The following is a 19,121-nucleotide window of genomic DNA, read 5'->3' on the forward strand; positions in this document are numbered from 1 at the left end:
TGGCTTTTCTATTTGGTGTCTCAGTTTGTTCAGATTTCAACGTTTACATTGAATCCCCACAGTTTCTATCCATCCCTCTCAGTCATCAATTACATCATTCACATCTTTCAATTCTTAGCTTCACCTTTCCCAAGCATTCCAAAATCCTCTTACATCATTCACCGTATTTTTCCTTTGTTCTTAATATTTTAGCCAGGGGAGGGGCCGGGGGGAAACCCTCTCAAGATTTTCATGTCACACTGTTCCCCTATTTCAGATTTTTCAATAAGATCATCTCTGATTATTCTAAATTCCAGAGCGAACAGACTCATCCCACAGAATCTCTCCTCTCAGGAGAAACACAGAAATCAATCGCCCCACAGCGTCTGTGAAGGGAACAACATCTAAATCTTCCGGCTGGATGAACTGGCCTCGGAGCTGGAGAAGTCAGAGATGTAACACTAACGATAAACTCTGAAGAACATACATGTCAGATACACAACATACATGTCAGATACACACACAGCACACATGTCAAATCATGACACTTTCAAGTTGCGTCTTTTAATTTCCTGTTCTCCACCTCAGACATTTCTCCATTCATCAAAAATCCCCCACCTCAAACCCCATCCTGCTCCTCAATCCACTGATAATGTTACAAATACCGCAATAACCTAGCATCATTTGGCTCCGTAGCGCAGTGCTCAGAGTACTGGTCTTATAAACCAGTGGTTGTGAGTTCAATTCTCTCTAGAGCCTCCACGCAATGTTTAGCTAACATAAACTGTAGGGAAAAGGAGTGGGCTTGTATCATAACTGAAACGAGGCATTAATAATCCAGATTTTAAGAAAGTTCACTGTTCGAAAAAGTGAGAGGAGGACAAACAGAAGAGAGGGCTTGTATCTCTCTTAACGCCCCAACTTCTACGGACCTTCAGAACGTTATAAGTTTCAAGCAGATCACCTTGTTACGAGGGCCAGCGCATCCTTTGAAACAATTCTCATGGAAATATAAACAACGTTGAGTTAGGTCCATTATGAGAGATTAAAAGTGATAATCTGTGACAGGTGAATGGCAGAGTTCAGGAAATTTCAGCCACTCCCACTCAAAATTGGATTTGCGTTTCATAACGCCACCGAATGTACAAATACACGTGTTAAATATACATCTCCAATCTCTAGTCACTATCTCCCACGGGAAAGAGAAATAGAATTCCTGTGCAGTGACTGCTGATAAAATGGCAAACTGACCAGCCGAGCTCCTGTTGGAAAACTTCAATCCCGACAATTTTGTCCAATATCCACACTTGAGCAACTGGTTGCCAAGTGCAGACATCCAGCTACTGAATGCAGACACATGAGACCAGCGCTGCGAGTCGCCAGCAGATGGTGAAACTGGATCACTATAATCATGTTTGCAGTGAAAAAGGTTTTCAGAGTTTTTTTTTTAAGAGTAGGAAAAAGTGAATAAAAAGTCGTTTACATATTTTCCAGTAACTTATGGCATGGAATGGTTATGAATAGAATACTTACTTTGTTATTCCTGCTAATAAAGATGCCTGTTTTCGGTTAATCATTCCATTACATTCTATTTTATTATTTTAAATACTTGTTCAGAATTCATTAAAAAAACATATTCATAACTGAAGATAAATCTATTTTTGTCAGAATTTTTCAACAATTATTTACTTTTCAGACCCTTCACTAACAAAGACCAACCTTGCTTATATTCTGTTCTATGGGGAAGATTTGCAACCACCTTTGCCAAATAATCCATTCATCCATGAATCTCTACTCCAATCTGTTCAATTCACCATTGCTAAATCCGGTAATGAATACTGTGCAAAGGGCGCGGGACTGTTTGGGCTGAGGGTCGAGCTGAGCGGGAGGGTGGGGGTGTGGTGAGGTGGGGTGGAATTGTGAAGAGAGTTCACGGGGGTTGAGTTTTGAGATTCATTTCATTGAGGGAGTTGTGTTGCAGCTGAAGTGAAATGCAAACATCCACGCAAGCTAACAGAATGGTACAAAACTGGAGGTCAACATGAAGTCCAGGCTGGTTCATTAGTATTAGCTGATTTGAATCTGGATTTTTTCTGGACTCAATTCATTTTTTTATTTGTTTTTACAATTTCAATACACGTTTTAATCAGAAATGGTGACACAAAATATGTCTACACTGTGTATGTTTCACTGAGATATTGTTTTGTGCAGAACACGAGATAATCACCCTGTTCTAACGAAAAATATGTTTATTCTGTAAGTAATTTCACAATTGCAGTAAATGGAGATCTGATCACATTCTTTAGATCCTCTCTGAATTGTGTCTGGGTCACTGCGTAAATGTATGTATTGGTGCAGCAACTCAGAAGTTGGAGCATAAATCCTAATTCCCGCACAAATGCAGGAATATAGAAATGAATTAAGTTTACATTATATAATCGTTTGCAAAAGGAGTGGATAAGTAACACTGACCATAGTAGGATAAAATTTCCTGATAGAGCAAACAGTAAGATAATGGATTTTCTTCTCTTCACTGTCTCTGGGTCCTTTGAACTATCCATACGCTTGTGGCTCTGAAGTCTCCTGCGGAATTTGGTCGACCCTAGAATGTGTTTAATGGTGAAAACATTCAGCAACAGAATCAACAAAAAAGGAATGAACGGTGTTAAAATATAATGCAGATTTTCAACGGCTCCCCATGCTGCAGAAGAGAGGGCATCAAAGTCTACATTACAAAAATGGGGAATATTCTGAAACACATACCTATCACCATACATGAAATACCAGAAAATGTTCTTTACACTGAATAGCACACTCACAGTTCCGAGAACTACTGTTGCAGTTTTCTCAGTGCAGTATTTTATTTTCAGCTTCTGACAAGTAATAGCCACAAATCGATCAAAGGTGAAAGAGACAGTGAACCAGACAGAGCAATCAGTGACTGCATAAAGCAGCACAGCATGGATATTACATATTTTAATATGGTAAATGATTAAAAATTCAAACTTAATCGGAATTTGCCTCAATATGAGATCGATGATAACGACCAGTAGATCCGCTGCTGACATGGAAATGAGGTAACGTATCACACTTTTGGAAAGACCACACTTCCCTCGTGACAGGATAAGAATCGTCATTACATTCACTGTAAGGAAGAGAAACACAATTTACTCGTACTTTAGACTGAGCACAAGAGAAACAATCTCTCAGGATCCTCGGGAACAGCTGAAACATTTTTATTGAATCCACCCCAGAATAGAATGAGTTCACCTATTCTGCTCGAGACCAAGTTCACAGCAGAAAAGCCCCGCAATGATGTAGCAAGAGGCCACATTCACCAGTTAATCAAGTCTCCAATTTGCTGCCTTCTTCAGATTTGTATATGGGGGTCACAATGGTGCCAGTAGGTTTGGAGCAAATGTTTCTGGTCTGGATGACTCTGCTTTGATTGTGCTGAAGACTGTGCAGTTGAAGATGTTGAATCAGCTGATTTGGAATTGGCTGTGAATCATAATACTGGAAATCATGTTACATAACGACAACCATAAAGTGGAAAGATTGAAATTGAATGTCAGGTAGTGTGAGGATAGCTGTGTGGCAAGGAGAAATGTTTCCAGTGCACTCACAGCTACAAACCATGAAGGTTACACAGAATGATATCAATAACTTTGTAACATGGACAAGGACAATGAACACAGAGAAATATGACTTACCAGTGACACCAACTACGGCAAGGACTGGGTAATAAATCCTTTGGATATCGTAAAATACCCAAAGAATACGAAGCTCAAGTGGTATAATCCAGAACATGGCTCTGAAATTCAATGATCGCTGACTGTACTAGAGACCACTCCCAGTTAAACAACATTGCACACAGTGTGAAATTTCCTATTTATAAATCTTCTAATGTCCCCATTGGAACAATTAAACCGTGTGCTGAGGGACATGAATCACAGTCTCTGAACAAACAAGATGACTTCATCTTTTCTTGTAAATTACATGGTTATTGTCCTTTTTATGCATGTTAAAAAATCCGAATGAAGGCAAACATTTTGGTTCATGCACCTTGGCAAAAAAAAGGAACATTGATTAACAATGTGTTGCTGAACTGAAGAGAGTTGAAACTGTTGTGAGTATTGCTGTCACACATTGTCAGCCTATCCGTTTTCCAGCAGATCTCTAAAGACAGATAAGTCAACACCGGGAACAAAATAGTGAGGCTGAAATCATTTTGTTTGCAAGAACACACAACAGAATGGTTGTCAATAAATACTTACATATTAAATGTTCTTCAGTTGAAACACATGAACTGTTTGGTGTTTCCATGCATTCGTGGAAGGCAGAGATGGGCTGAAGGTTATCACTGGGAAAACTGAAGGGCAATTGCTAAAAGAGATCATTTTTCCAAAGAGGGTGATTAGAAAATAGATTATTTAAAATAAATAAGCACGCAAATGTCTATGACATTTCTTAGACATAGAACCATAGAATTCCTACAGTTCAGAAGAAAGGTTATTTGGCCCACCGAGTCTGCATCCCACCCAGGTCCTCCGCTCTGCCCTATCCGCATTAGCCCCACACATTTACCATGGCTAATCCAAATATTCAACGGGAAAATAACGGCCAATTTTGCATGGCGAATCCAACTAATATGATCTGTTGTAATATAAATGAGTGACGAGTTTTTGTGCAGTAATACAGAGACAGAGCCGAATGCACCAGATATCGATACAGCATCTGTACTAATATGAATGCAGACTGGGTCCAGTTCAGTCATTACTGAGAGAGTGTATACAGTATATTATTAACCAGCGTGGTGTTTTCTCATATACACAGAGACATGACATACTCAGTTTTGACGAAGACAAGGTCTTTGTGAAGGATAAAATGTGAAGGATAAACTTGCATTTGGTGAATATAAAGTCTGAAATACAATAAAAAGCAGGTGATTAATGGATAAATGAACATTTTAAAGACTTCGCATCAGCTTCCCTGGTGGTCTAGTTGTTAGGATTCAGCACTCTCACCGCCGTGGCCCGGGTTCGATTCCCGGTCAGGGAATGTAGATTTATTTCTGTACAACAATCCTGCGTTACTTCCAGGTCTGCAACTGTCAGAATCAATATTTGGGAGGTTTCCTTGTTTGTGTCTGAATTGGAGAAGTCACCTGTAAAGAACCAAAAAGGAAATAAGAGAGCGATAGGCAAAAAAGGGCTGATGATACAAAATGCCGATACGGGTTTAAATCTGGCTGTTAATGGGGGAAAATTTATTGTTTCTACTGACACAAATATCTGCAGATCTCTGTCCAAATCTCTGCTTCAATGACAAGAAAACTTTTAATTGAATTCAAAAGTAAAGTCTCCCACCACCAGTGAAATGGAAGCAGTTTTCATTCAGAAACCAGTAACTGTGAGTTTAACAATGTGGGAAGGAGAAAGACTCAGTTTGAGCGGTGACATTGCGGGAGGAATGGAGAGCTGGAGTTCACCCAGAAAAGCAGCAAAGTTTCAAATCAATGGCGCCCAACGTTGGATGGTCCATTAACGGTGATAATTTAATGTTATTCAGCAGAATCACCACAGGATGGTTTATCACAGATTGATGCTAATACTTTGCATGGAGTTAACTGCAGTAACATTGAATGCAGTAGAAAGGGCAGCACGGTAGCACAGTGATTAGCGCTGATGCCTCACAGCGCCAGGGACTCAGGTCCTCGGGTCACCGTCTGTGCGGAGTTCGCATGTTCTCCCCGTGCCTCCGTGGGTTTCCTCCGGGTGTTCCGCTTTCAAAGAGGCGTGGGTTAGTTTGATTGGCCATGCCAAATTGGTCCTAGTGTCAGAGGGATCAGAAGGGTAAATCTGTGTGTTTACGGGGAATAGGGAGTGAGTGGGATTGTTGTGGGTGCGGACTCGATGGGCCGAATGGCCTCCTTCCGAAGGAATCAAAAGAGGTAATGCAAATATACATTGTTTTGGTTGAAATATCATGTCAACTAAATGTATTTTCACTGCCATGTAAAAGCGGGCCTGACATCTGCACTGAAATGTGATGAAGTTGGAATAACTCAGGACGTTACATGGCATGTGTGCATAAGGAAACAAAGATAAACCTTCACCGCCATCTCCTTTCATTAACATTGGGATTGTTTAGAAATAGAGGAAGGTTTTTAAACAGTGAAATCCAACAAGCAGGAAATAGAACAACATCTGGCAGGGTGGAAATTACGATCGGTATTTGGCCTGTTGCAGTTTGTGTGAATTGATGTTTGAAGACAGTGCGAGACAAAACACGGATCCTATTAGCAGAGAGCACAGAAAACCAGCATGGGGATGCTGCCGAATCCCGGGATTGAACCAGGGACCTTCAGATCTTCAGTCTAACGCTCTCCCAACTGAGCTATTTCAGCTGGCGTGTAGGCTAGAAGCTTCCGTCTCCAAAATATCTAAGGGAGCACTGATTTGGAGCTCTGCTCCTTCATCAGAGTGTTTAACTCGGCAGTCAGCAATTCACTGTGTGTGTGTGCTCTCGAAAGGGGCCACTTGCACACGCTGCTTCACCCCAGCAAATGGTTCAGTTGGTAATGTTTCTGTTCGTTGTTCTTGACGAAAATGACACAGTGCACATTCCTGCATTCAATCTGAACTGTGAGACCAAAACTCAAATCCATTTTGGCAGCGGTGGGACTCGAACCCACGCCCCCGAAGAGACTGGAGCCTTAATCCAGCGCCTTAGACCGCTCGGCCACGCTACCATGTGCAAAGGTATCACAATAATGTTATTTGATGATAATGTTACTGAAATCCATTAAAAGCAATGGAACTTGGAACGGCCATCAGGAGGATTGAGCCTGCTCCTTCACTGATTCAGGTAAGTCTGAACTTAGTAACAAACAGAAATCATCTCACCTCAGAAACACAAGGAGCTGCACACAGTAACATGCAGTGAAGAGCCGGCGTCATTTAAACTGTCCTTCAGCTCGTCTTTTCCCAATTTCTGCCAGAAATGACAAGATAACCTCCTGTTGGATTTGCTCGGAGTCTGCACTTCAGGACACGAGGCGCGATTATATTTTATATGTTCATCCAGGTAACAACTCACATGTGTTTTCAGAGTTTCGATGGGAGCAATAAATTTTCAATTTCAGACCAGTAATCCGAACAGCAGGGAAAGAGTCAAACTCTAACCACCAGACCAGCAGCTTACAGCGTGTTTTAGAATTTACTTCATCCACGCTGCTTTTGTTACTTTAATTTTCACACCAGACCACTTTCATCACAAACAGCTTTCTCCCGCAAAATGGCAGCTTCTGATTCAACCATGATGTGTTCATCCAATGAAAACATTACATGAACACTCCGACAGCTCGAAACTGAACAGAAATATTTGCAAATGTTTTTTAACGCAGATGAGGGAAAAGTTTCATTGTTCAGTGTCAATATAAATGGTGAAACCTGACTCATTAGCAGACAGATTTTACATTGCAACATCTCAATCGTTAGTACTTTGCAGTCTATCACTATCCTTCTCTTTCTGTGTTTGTTCTTGAACTGTTCCACATGTGAAATTTCCAGCTCTGATAGAATCTTGCAAACCTCACTCAGCTGATTCTAGTAGATCTGCTTTCGATCGGAGAGTAAATCAGATCATTATTAATGGTTGGCTGAGATCAAATAATCTTATTTTCCTCGGCGGGAATTGAAACTACCCATCAGTGGGGAAGTGCTGAACACAAACCACTGGACTACCAGGGAAACCAGTGAACAGTAGTTTCCAAACTGACATGACACAAATCCCTTTGCTTCTTATTTTCATCTTAGATCTTTTTTTTCACTTCTGACACGTTCCTATTTCAAAATGTCCTGTTTGGATGGAACATTATTGCCTCGTTCAGCCAATGACAACACGGATTGAGCTGGGTCATGGAATTGACAGTGAGGTGAAATGGTCTCATAAGCTGATGAAGTTTAGAAGTGAGGGGGGAATCTGATCAAGGTATATACAATTCTAAATGGATTGATAAATAAAGATAGACCCAAAGATTTTTTTTCATGGGGCAAGAGGTCATATGGATAGTTTGAGGGTCGGTAAATTTAAAACTGAGATGAGGAGGGACTATGGCCTGGGAACCTTAGTGGTTAGTAAAATTAATATTTGAAAGTTTCTGGCGAGGGACCACATTTTGCAACTTTATGAATGGGGACATTCAATGTTTAGGCATAGAAAAGGGCGACAGAGTAGCACGGTGTTTAGCATTGTTGTTTCACAGCTTCCAGAGTCCTGGGTTCGATGCCCAGCTCTGGTCACTGTCTGTGTGGAGTTTGCGCTACTCCTTCATCACAGTGTTTAACTCAGCAATCAGAAATTCACTGTGTGTGTGCTCTCGAACGGGGCCACTTGCACCCACTGCTTTACCCTAGTAAGTTGGTAATGTTTTTGTTCGTTGTTCTTGACGAAAACGACACTGTACACATCCTTGCATTCAATCTGAGTTGTTCGACCAAAACTCAAATCCATGAAATGAAAATTATTCATGATTTCATAAAATGCTGCAAACACAATATAGATGCCAATGTCAGCATTTGTTATCCATCCCTATTTCCCACTGAACTAGCTATTTTGTTGTGCCATTTCAGAGGGCAGTTTAGAGTCAATTACATTGTCTTACATTCTCTCTCCAGAGATGCCGTCAGGCTTGTTGAGATTTTCCAGCATTTTAAGTTTTTTTATTAAGTTCCAGCATCTGCAGTAATTTGCTGTTGGCTGAAGGAGTCATTCCTGTTCTGTCTAAACATGAGGGTTTTTTCGACAAACCTTTCTGGAGAATTTGAAAAACGCTGCAATGTATCAGTCCGATTAAGGCTGCTGCTCACACCTTCCCCGGTGGTCTAGTGGTTAGGATTCGGCGCTTTCACCACCATAGCCCAGGTTCAATTCCCAGCCAGGGAATATCGAGGTTTGTTACTACCGACGAGAACAAAATTCCAGAAGCTGAAATTCTTTCCTGACAGAAAACAGGAGTCATCGTTGTGTCAGTTTGAACTGCCTGGAAAAAAAAATAAACCCGTTTGCCCAATCCCAGCAATTTATATTCACATTCCCCTTGCTGCTTCCTTCTGTCAAATTGAATAATAATACATTCTACTCCACTACATTTCACTGTAGCTCACCACATTCAAAGATCATTCGTAGCCTTTGCCTCTTCTATAGCTTCTTGTGGGAAATCTGCTGAACAACATTAGCTTTTCACATTTCTGCTGTGATATCTGAGATTTGTATCTCATTGATCATCATTACTGTCTCCATTGCTTCATCCCAGATCACTGTCACTACAGATATAGTCACACAGTCAGTCTATCATCTGCAGTAAATGATATTCCCTTCCTTTGCTTTCAGGTACATTCACCTCCAGAAACTGATTACATGGTGAGTATAATGTTCTGTTTAGCTGACAGTTTATCATCAATCCCGTTCCAGAATGGAGTAGCACCGTGTCAAAGTGGGTGGGAGTTGGTGACTCCACCAGTTCTGAAAGCTCACTGAACCCCCGCGTGTTTAGCCGCGCCCTCTCACCCTCCATCGCTCCAACTCATTGATAAATATTAAAACTAATGATGGCGAATTGAAGACGTGGAATCGAGATTAATAAATGGTGTTGGTTTGCGGCCGGGGCGAGGTGGGGGGGGGGGGGGGTGCGGGGGCGGGTGGTGGGGTGGTGTAGCGTTTGTGGGGGGTGGAGGCGGGAGGTGGGCGGGAGGGAGGGGTTGGGGGTGTGGAGGGATTGGGGTGTGGGGGGGGGGGGGTGCGGTGGGCATTGGAAACTATGATGGATACTGAGATGATGATGTCCATGAAATACTAGCCCCAAACTCCCATTGAGTTACATTCAGAGTCTGATTGCAGCTCGGAACAGAAAATTGGATTGTCTGCGATTACACTGAATAAAATCCCGTGTCAGCACTCGACAGTGAGATTGGTATAATGAGCAAATAACTCAAATCAGTACACAGTTAGTCGTTTCGAGGCGCTCATGCAATTTACAGTCTGTGTTACAGATCAAAGTGAGTTAGGGCTCGAATAGTGCTGAAGTCAAAAATTATAACAAGCAACTACATTTTAAATATACACAGAACATGACATAGAGGCAAGGTTCGGCTGGATTTCTAAACGGACTAAGGGAAAAAAATGAGCACCAAGGAATAGAAAATCCAGCGAAAAGTAGATATGTGTCCAATTATAATGAAATATTATTTGATAATGTCTGGATGAGAGAATAGACAAATCTTTAAATCATCAAATGCAAGGTTACACGATAATTAGCTTGTAATCGGCATGTTTACTAGCCGGAAGGCAAGTATTAAATTCGCTATCCTTGGCCAGATTTCCCTGTGAATGTTATCACAGAGATATCAACGCCATTGCATTACTAATTGTTCCCTTTCCATGGAAACAGGGAAATAATTATTCCTCAAACCTGCTGCACTAACCTTGTGATTAAAGTGATACAACACCACCATCTGCTGGCGGGCCACTGTAACTGCAGGCGCTAGTGCTTGTGAGTCTGCGAACCGGTTACTGAAATATGAATATTGAACGATATTGTCCGAGATTGGAGTTTATAGAAGGATCTCGGCTGGCGTATTCGCCCTTTTTATAATCAGGCACCGCAGATAAATCGTGGTCTTCATTTCCCATTGGGAGATAATGTCTGGAGATTGAAGTTGGGATTATGTGAGACTTCAAACTGTACATTCGATGCAGTTATCAGACGTTAATCAAATTCAGAATCTTAGTGGGTAAACATTGCTGCCCTCTGCAATTCGTTTGTCAGACATTTTCACCGTTTAGTCTTAAAAAAGCACAAAGAATCAGACATTTACAGGGACACACACACACACACACACACACACACACACACACACACACACACACACACACACACACACACACACACACACACACACACACACACAGCCTACAGGGGGGCATACACAGATTCAGGGGCACATATAGATGTAGGGGCACACAAGATTCAGACGCAGACATATAGAGATCCCGGTAACTCTAAAGATACAAGGGCACACACAGAATCAGAGGCATATACAACGTCTCAGCTTGTACACTACCAAACTGTCTCTCGTAGTTCCAGACTTTTCAATGAGTTCAAGCAGGCAACTGTTGACCCGTGAATGTTAACAGTGAGAAGAATAGAAAAATTCCGTCCCTGGGTGGTTTCGAACCACCAACCTTTCGGTTAACAGCCGAACGCGCTGACCAATTGCGCCACAGAGACTGAGAAAGTAGGTTATAAGTATATTCTAAACTAGTGTGTCAATGACCACAATTCTATTTCTGAAAACCTGTTCCAGAACTGCAGCATGTTTACAATTCTATACAAGTCTCTTTCGTCCCGTTGATCCCGCAGCACTGCTGTAGTGTGTTGGTTATTCCCTTTCTCCTATGAACGTGCAGGTAAAATGAATCCGTGTCTCTTATCACAAGGAGGAATGGGAACGAACCACAAGTTGCCTCACGATCCAACACTTGCCACTCAATCATCAATAACACCATTCACAACTGCACCTACTTCCGAATATTAAGATCCATTTCCCTCGGGATTTCTTCCAAGAGTTAATATTGCCCCTTATTTTAATAGGATATTCGCTTCAATATACATAGCGAACGGAGAAAGAAGGGACTTTGCATTGGCCGGGAATCGAACCCGGGTCTCTCGCGTGGGAAGCGAGAATTCTACCACTGAACCACCAATGCTACTCTTGCCAATACTATTTCCACATGCTCTCTCTTCCTTCACACTCAGCAGCATTATAATTTCCTTACTTTGTGCTTTCATTCCCCAAATGCCCACAAATGCTCTCACTCAAATCTCACACGCAACCTCGCACAAGCCTCTCAAGCTGTTCAACACCTTCCTTTCATTCACAACCGCATCTCAAACTTTCAACCTTCCTCCAAAACACGTGCACTCTGCAACAATCCCCCTCTCACACAGCCTCTTTCTCCCAAATATGCCTCTGCTTTCTCCACATCAGTCTAAACACGCTGAAAACTTGTTCAAATCATTTGCACACTGTTTCTTACACTCAACCCATATCACTACAATAAGCATCATGACATTCTGCAAAACTTTAAGGTGCTACATTTCTTTAAAGCTGGTACCCAGTGCGACACCAGGCCAAACTTCCACTTTCAACACTTGATGGCACCTGTGTAGGGTTACAAGTTAGCTCGGAATGAGTTAAAAAATAGGGCTTAGGAGAGCTAGTAGGGGGCATGAGAAGTCTTTGGCAAGTCGAATAAAGGAAAACCGCAAAGCTTTTTACTCTTACTTTAAAAAATGCATTAAATCTTCATATATCGAGGCCAGTCTGCGACATCTGAAAGCAATGAATCCTAACCTCGAGACCCCCAGGGTCCCATCTGCCTGATTCTCCCAGATACTGATTACAGGAATGTGTACAGCGCCAATTGTCCGCACTCACACACTCCTTCCTGTCTGTTAAGATTTGAAATTGTTTATATTTTCACATTGGCTTCCAGTGTGATGAAAGCAGAGCTGTGATAAGCTGATGTTGTTCAGTAGATTTAATGCAGTAAGGTTTATGTCAGTTCGATGCAAACATTGGTGTTTGAATGTGGTCAGTTACAGTGAAATTTAATGCAGTGGAAGGTAGCCTACTCATTTTTACAGAAGGAACCAGCAAGGGAAATATAAATATGAATAATTGTACAACGGGACTGATATTTATCCCTGCTGTTCAAATTGGCACAAGTATTGATCCACGATTTTCAAGTTTCACCTTGTGTTGGGTTCCGTGGTGTAATGGTGAGCACTCTGGCCTCTGAATCCATTAATCCAAGTTCAAATCTCGGCAGAACCTCGTTTTAATTTGCAAATACAGATGATGGATTGGCTGAAGGGCCATTCGTTTAAGTTTATCACCAAATCCTAATCGAAAGAAAAATTTGACAGCCCGTTCAACTGCTGTTACTCAATTCAAGGGCAATTAGGATTGGTAGTAAATGAATAAAGGCAATCTCAATAATGGACCTTTTCCTCACAAGTAAAAGCAAACTTTCTGACAGTTCTTGTGCCTGAAACTTTCGAAACAACGAGCTAATATACAACAACTATCCTAGTGCTAACGTGTGGGCCAGTGGCGCAATGGATAACGCGCCTGACTATGGATCAGAAGATTCCAGGTTCGTACTCCTGGTTGGCTCAATACAATCCTTTAAAACGTGTTCATAAATTCCTTGTTACTTTCGATGAAAAAAGTATTTAATATCTTTATACTTATTCAGACAAATGTTGGCAAGCATATTTTCAGCTTCTCTGGAGAAAGTAATGTTAGGAGATTGCTAATGAACAGCAACCGACTATTTTACGTTATTTTTTCGGGAAAAAAAAAACATTCAATAAGATTAGGATGTTAAATAAATGCTAACCGCAAATACATTTTGGGCAAAATTCAACATGTCTTTGTGAATTTACACAATTTTGTCAATTTTTTCATAAAATTCAGCATTTCTGATTTTGGAGAGAGCATTTCAAGCTGTGGTCAGTGCAAAGATAATATGACTGTAACAGCGAGATTCTGATAATATCCAGCACCAAACTGAAATCATACAGACTTCCCTCACCCTAGCATGTTTCAGATGGTGATTAACTATGTTAGTCTGCATCTAAACCTATTAAATTGCCTTGTAGACTGGATGACTTGCTGATACGTGCAGGTGTCAAAATAGGAACGTTTCTTTCCTGGCAATGCATCAAACAATTTATCATTTCTTATTTCACACAAAGCATTTGAGGCCGAGGCCAGAGCGAAGATACTATGGGGGTAACATCGAGATTCAGATAATGTTCAGCAACAAAATGGCCCGGCCGATGAAGGCATGCTTTAAAGTGCGAGGGGCAAGGTTTAAAGGAGATGGACATGGCAGATTGTTTGCACAGAGAGTAGTGGGTTCCTGGAACTCGCTGCTGGGGAGAGATAGTAGAAGCAGATGCAGTTGTGACTTTTAAGTCACTTGACAAGTACATGAATAGGATGGGAATAGAGAGATATGGTCCCGGAAGGATCGGGGGTTTTAGTTAAGTGGGGCAGAATGGTCAGTGACGGTTTGAAGGGTCGAATGGCATGATCCTGTGCTGTAATTTTCTTTGTTCTTTATACTGCCATTTTTCTTCACCCAAAATATAGACCCTGTAGCTCTATATTTAACCACTCCATCTCTGACATCTTCTCCAGTCACACAACCCTATGAGGTGTCTGCACTGATCTTATTGTGGCATCATGAGTGTTCCACATGCAACATGACTTGTATCTATAAATTCTCATCTTGAACATTTCAATTGAAATTTCAAGGCGAGCAGAGCCTTTTGAGCAGAATGGCCCAGAATCCCATCCCCTTTAACGTGAACAAGTTGTTTCTGATTTCACTACAGAGCTTGTCTATTAAACAATGACTGAACACAGGGGGGTGAATGTGAGAGGCTGAAGTTTCCAGTTGAAGAGGTTCCCAGTGTCTCTGAGCAGCTGAACTGGGGAAGCCTTTGGGCAGAGACTGCGCTGCTGCTATTTCCCTTCCTGACCACCAGAGGTCGCAGTAACTCGACCGGGCGCTGCTCCTCCCGGTATCACCTCTTGCCCACTCCTGCCCGGCCGCTGCTCGTTGGCGGAACTTCAGGGTCATGTAGAGAGGCGGGGCCAGCCGCCATGTTGCCGTGACGTCACCATCACCCCCCCGCCCCCTGTCGAGGAAAAAGCGACGGTTCAGAAATGTAGAAAGTGAGAGAAATTCCCACCCGGAAATCCCGCCAGGAGCGGAAGTAAAATTAAATGAAATACATATTTTTATAAAGAGGCAGGTGGCGGAACCGCGCATGTTCTGTAGTATTTTCCCAGAGCGCACCGCGCCGGAGTGATTGAAAAACAGACACAATAAAAAAATGTTCCCGAATGGAGAAGGAACCGAAAGTCTGACGGGTGAGGATGTGAATAATAATCATCAAGATTCAACATATTAAAAGATTAAAATGTAACTGCCTGGGCGCATGTGCAGGAAGGGAATTCCCCCAGAGTGCACTGAAACTAAATATTGAAACATATACAGAGTACAATTGTACAATGAGCGTTGACAAGATGTCATCTGGACTCGAAATGTCAGCCCTTTTCACTCCTTATAGTTGCTGCCAGTCCTTGTGAGACTTGCCAGAATTTTCCCTTTTCTTTTCCGATTTCAGCATCCGCAGTAATTTGCTTTTATGACTGAGTATAATGGATTGAGATTATTCGAAGCAAGATGGAAATGACGCATTAATGAATGAGCAGAAATCATTGCTCCTTTCGATATTTTCGAGACTGACACTTTTAAATGTTGATGTTAGGGATACGTTGTACAATCAGATTGAAAGTAACGGTTATCTTCCTGAATTCAGTGATATGGGCTCTCAGTCTCACCATCGGAACCTGCAGCAACACAGCGCAGTTGAACATTGCAGACAAGCAGATTTGCTCGAATGTATTTCAAGCTGTTTCTGTAGTGTAGTGGTTATCACGTTCGCCTAACACGCGAAAGGTCCCCGGGTAGAAACATTCAGTCAAATTTTAGCTTTCTGATGTCTGCAATGGAGCATTCCTTGATTTCAGTTTGTTGTTCAACATTATCCGAACCTCGACGTTAAAGGCATGTTTTCGTTGCTCTGATGTCACTCTCAAATGTCTGCTGGAAAATAATAAACTCCTTTTTGACGCACTGACAGGAAAGTTCGATTTTGACACCGAGCGCTTATTCCCATCCTGTTGAGGCTGCAACAGAATTTAATGGGTTTCTTGGTGCAGACTCATATGGTTAATCGCCATCTGAAATATCTGATAGTACTGTGTGCTCAAAAAGACAGATACAAGTGATACTGTAAGTGAACTAGTGGAAATGGCGGACATTTCACAGAAGAATCTTTTTAATGGCTTTTCATCATTAAGAAACAGGAAAAGCCACTCAGACAGATGAGGGAATCGATGCTCAGTTCGGATCTACTGGACTTTCTTGTAAAGGGCCGGATTTTATGCGCCTGAATGTTTCACACCCATAGTGAAAAAAGCTCAAGTGTGAACAACAGATAGTTCTTGATTCCCCTCCATTTAAATGTAGTTGACTTTGTGTAAAAGCTGACGACAGCCAATCTGAAAATTGCAATCTGTATTACCCGGAGGTTTGATTCGTTCTGTTGGCCAGTTATGTTTTCAATTCAGTGATGATCAATATCCCTTGAAAGTTATTTGCTTTTGATTGAAAGCTGACTGTGGTCAATTTCAAAATAAGTACCATGGGATGTGTATTTCGCAGTGATTCGCTTTCTTTTGTTGGTTAGTCATGCTTGCAATTCAATGCTGTCTATTTCAAAGATATTCAGTCCAGAATGAGGGCATTTCGTGTGAAATAAATGTATTGAAGTTAAAGGTTGAATCAAAGAACCGGGAAGGTGCAATGTGATTCGATGGGATTTTTATTCTCCGCTCATTTTTAATCGGCAAATAGTGACGTTGTGCAAAAAGAGGCCATGATGTTCTTTACGTGATCAGAGAGCGCCCTCCCGTGGACAGTACAGCATCGTAGACGGAAGCGGAACCAAAACCCGAGATATCTGCACTCTGAGACACATCCAATACAGGCACAACACTGGACAAGAGGAAACTTCCGCTCAACATCTACACTGTGAGCACCTCTCAGAGTTTTGAAGGTTTCAGTCAATTTGCCTCTTACTCTTCTGAATTCTTGTGGGCACAAACCTGACATCACCATCCTTTCCTCATAGGATAACCCGCTCATATCTGGCAATAGTTCAATGAAACTCCTCTGAACTTTTTCTAACGCATTAACATCTTTCTGAAGAAAAGGAGACAAGTAGTGTGCACAATATTCGAGATATGTCCAATGCCCTCGCTAATGCCAACATTTCCGACCTATCTTTGTGTGTCAGCATATTTAACATTTATATCTTCACACTCTTCATCAATGCAGGAATCATCCCACTTATATGTTTCTTGACCCATTCAGCCCGAGTGTATTTGTTCAAGTCAAATCCAGATCAATTAACTTGTTTGAATTTTATGCTGTGTGACAGAGATTGTTTGTGAGGATATTTCTCTAAATGGGCGTTCAAAAGTCATGTGATACGGTGCTGCACAACAGTCTTGTTCAATGGCAGAAGGATCTTGACAATGAGGGCGCGGGTTGAAGTAAATTGGTGGAAGAAACATGGAGACATCACGAAAAACATTGTCAGACAGTGAGTGATCCAGATCTGGAATGTGCTGTTTGAGAGTGTGGTGCAGGCAGCGCCAATTAATGGTTTCAAAATGGAATTACATATGGTCTGAAAATGAACAAAATGCTAGACTGTGGGGTACAGAGTGTTATTGGATGAATTGCCTCTTTAAAGGGCCAACACATACATGAAGCTTCAAAATACCTTCTTCTCTGCTGTAAGTACTTTGTCAATGTTGAAAGGGAGACAGTGTCATAGTGGTAATATTTCTGAGAGAGTAATTCCGAGGCGAGGCAAATTTCTCTCTATATATATATTCAAATCCACTTACAAAAGGCTTTAAAATGCAATTACAATTTTGAATTTAAAGTTCGTTTCTGTAATTGCGGCCATGACAAGAAATATATCGGATTATCTAATGCCCTGCAGAAAAGGAAACCTTCCATCATTCACCAGTTTGGTCCAGAATTGACTCCAGGCGCACACGTGTTTGGCGATTATGTACCTTCTATGAGGGTCTAGAAAACCAGTAAATTCAGTGTATTCGTGATTGCCATTATATGTTGGCCTTACCAGCTGGGTATACAGCCCATCAAAGAATAAGAAACAGCAACTGAAATCAGCATTTCACAACACCTGCAATAGCAAAGATAGTCCAGGAGATGGCAGTGAAACTGTGCTTTTTGGCACGACACGATACAGATGATCATCTGAGTTATTTCTGTAATAGACTCAGTCTTTGTCCATCCTAAACGTGACCCAGTTTCTCTGACACGAAATCATTTTTCTGATTATATGATAATAATTCTGAGCTGATTTTGTACTCAACAAAATCCCAGTTGTTGCTATACTGCACCAAGCCTCATTTGACATTACACCGTTCACTCTGGCAGTTATGACAGCACGGAATTAATCCTCGTCTAATGGCATGAAACTCTATATCTCCGTTGTTACTTCACTGGACCATCTCTCTCCTGATAATGTACCAGGATATGTTACTGTTTGCATTCCACGAGGCTCCGTCTCAGTTATTACATTGCTGAAACCTGCCACATATAAAGAAACATTGACAATATCTCAATCACTGCTGCACTAGTCCACCTCCCTGTTTATACCGAATAATATTCTGTCTCTAATTATTATTCTGTTTCATGATTTATTTATTTCTGCAATTGCCCCGTCAAAGTTTATATCAATCTAAAGGTTTGGTTTGAAATTACTGCATCGGCTTTGCCTCAGTTTATATTATTCAATGACCAGAATCAGACAAAATTACACTGGGAGACAGTTCTATTGCGCCAGCTGCTCTCTCCTTTATCAGTGTGCCAAACCATACCTCTGCTCATTTTACACATTATCCTTTCTCAATTATTGCTTTATTCTGCATTGCCTCACTTTTTATTCCACTGGGTCACATCTCTGTTTATATCACACTAGATCATGTCTCTACTTTCTGTTAGCGCTGATACGCTGGAACCAGTCTCAGTTTAAATTACAGCGCACATTGACCCTGCTTATATTAGAATAGACCTTGTCTTTGTCAAAACTAAATATGTCATGTCTCTATTTACATGAGAAAACACCACGCTGGTTAGTAATATACTGTATACACTCTCTCAGTAATGACTGAACTGGACCCAGTCTGTATTCTTATTAGTACAGTTGCTGTATCGATACCTGGTGCATTCAGCTCTGTATCTGTATTACTGCACAAAACCCATCCCTCGTTTATATTACAACAGATCATATTAGTTGGATTGGCCACGCAAAATTGCCCGTTATTTTCCCTTAAGAGTATGTGGATTAGGCATGGTAAATGTGTGGGGCTAACGGGGATAGGGCAGAG

At 41.5% G+C, this 19,121-nt stretch overlaps 4 non-coding genes across 4 annotated transcripts; all 4 read right to left on the reverse strand.

Annotated features, from left to right (window-relative positions):
- Nucleotides 1-6,315: 6,315 nt before the first annotated feature.
- trnaf-gaa (transfer RNA phenylalanine (anticodon GAA)) lies at nt 6,316-6,388 on the reverse strand. Its single transcript has one exon. It is a non-coding gene; the product is annotated as a tRNA-Phe (tRNA).
- Nucleotides 6,389-6,651: 263 nt separating this feature from the next.
- trnal-aag (transfer RNA leucine (anticodon AAG)) lies at nt 6,652-6,733 on the reverse strand. Its single transcript has one exon. It is a non-coding gene; the product is annotated as a tRNA-Leu (tRNA).
- A 4,465-nt stretch (nt 6,734-11,198) lies between these two features.
- trnan-guu (transfer RNA asparagine (anticodon GUU)) lies at nt 11,199-11,272 on the reverse strand. The gene has a single exon. It is a non-coding gene; the product is annotated as a tRNA-Asn (tRNA).
- Nucleotides 11,273-11,680: 408 nt separating this feature from the next.
- Nucleotides 11,681-11,751, reverse strand: trnag-ccc (transfer RNA glycine (anticodon CCC)). The gene has a single exon. It is a non-coding gene; the product is annotated as a tRNA-Gly (tRNA).
- Nucleotides 11,752-19,121: the final 7,370 nt, after the last annotated feature.

This window comes from Carcharhinus amblyrhynchos, unplaced genomic scaffold, assembly GCF_965287045.1.
Source record: "Carcharhinus amblyrhynchos unplaced genomic scaffold, sCarAmb.v2.hapA scaffold_38, whole genome shotgun sequence".
NCBI classification, from domain to species: Eukaryota; Metazoa; Chordata; class Chondrichthyes; order Carcharhiniformes; family Carcharhinidae; genus Carcharhinus; species Carcharhinus amblyrhynchos.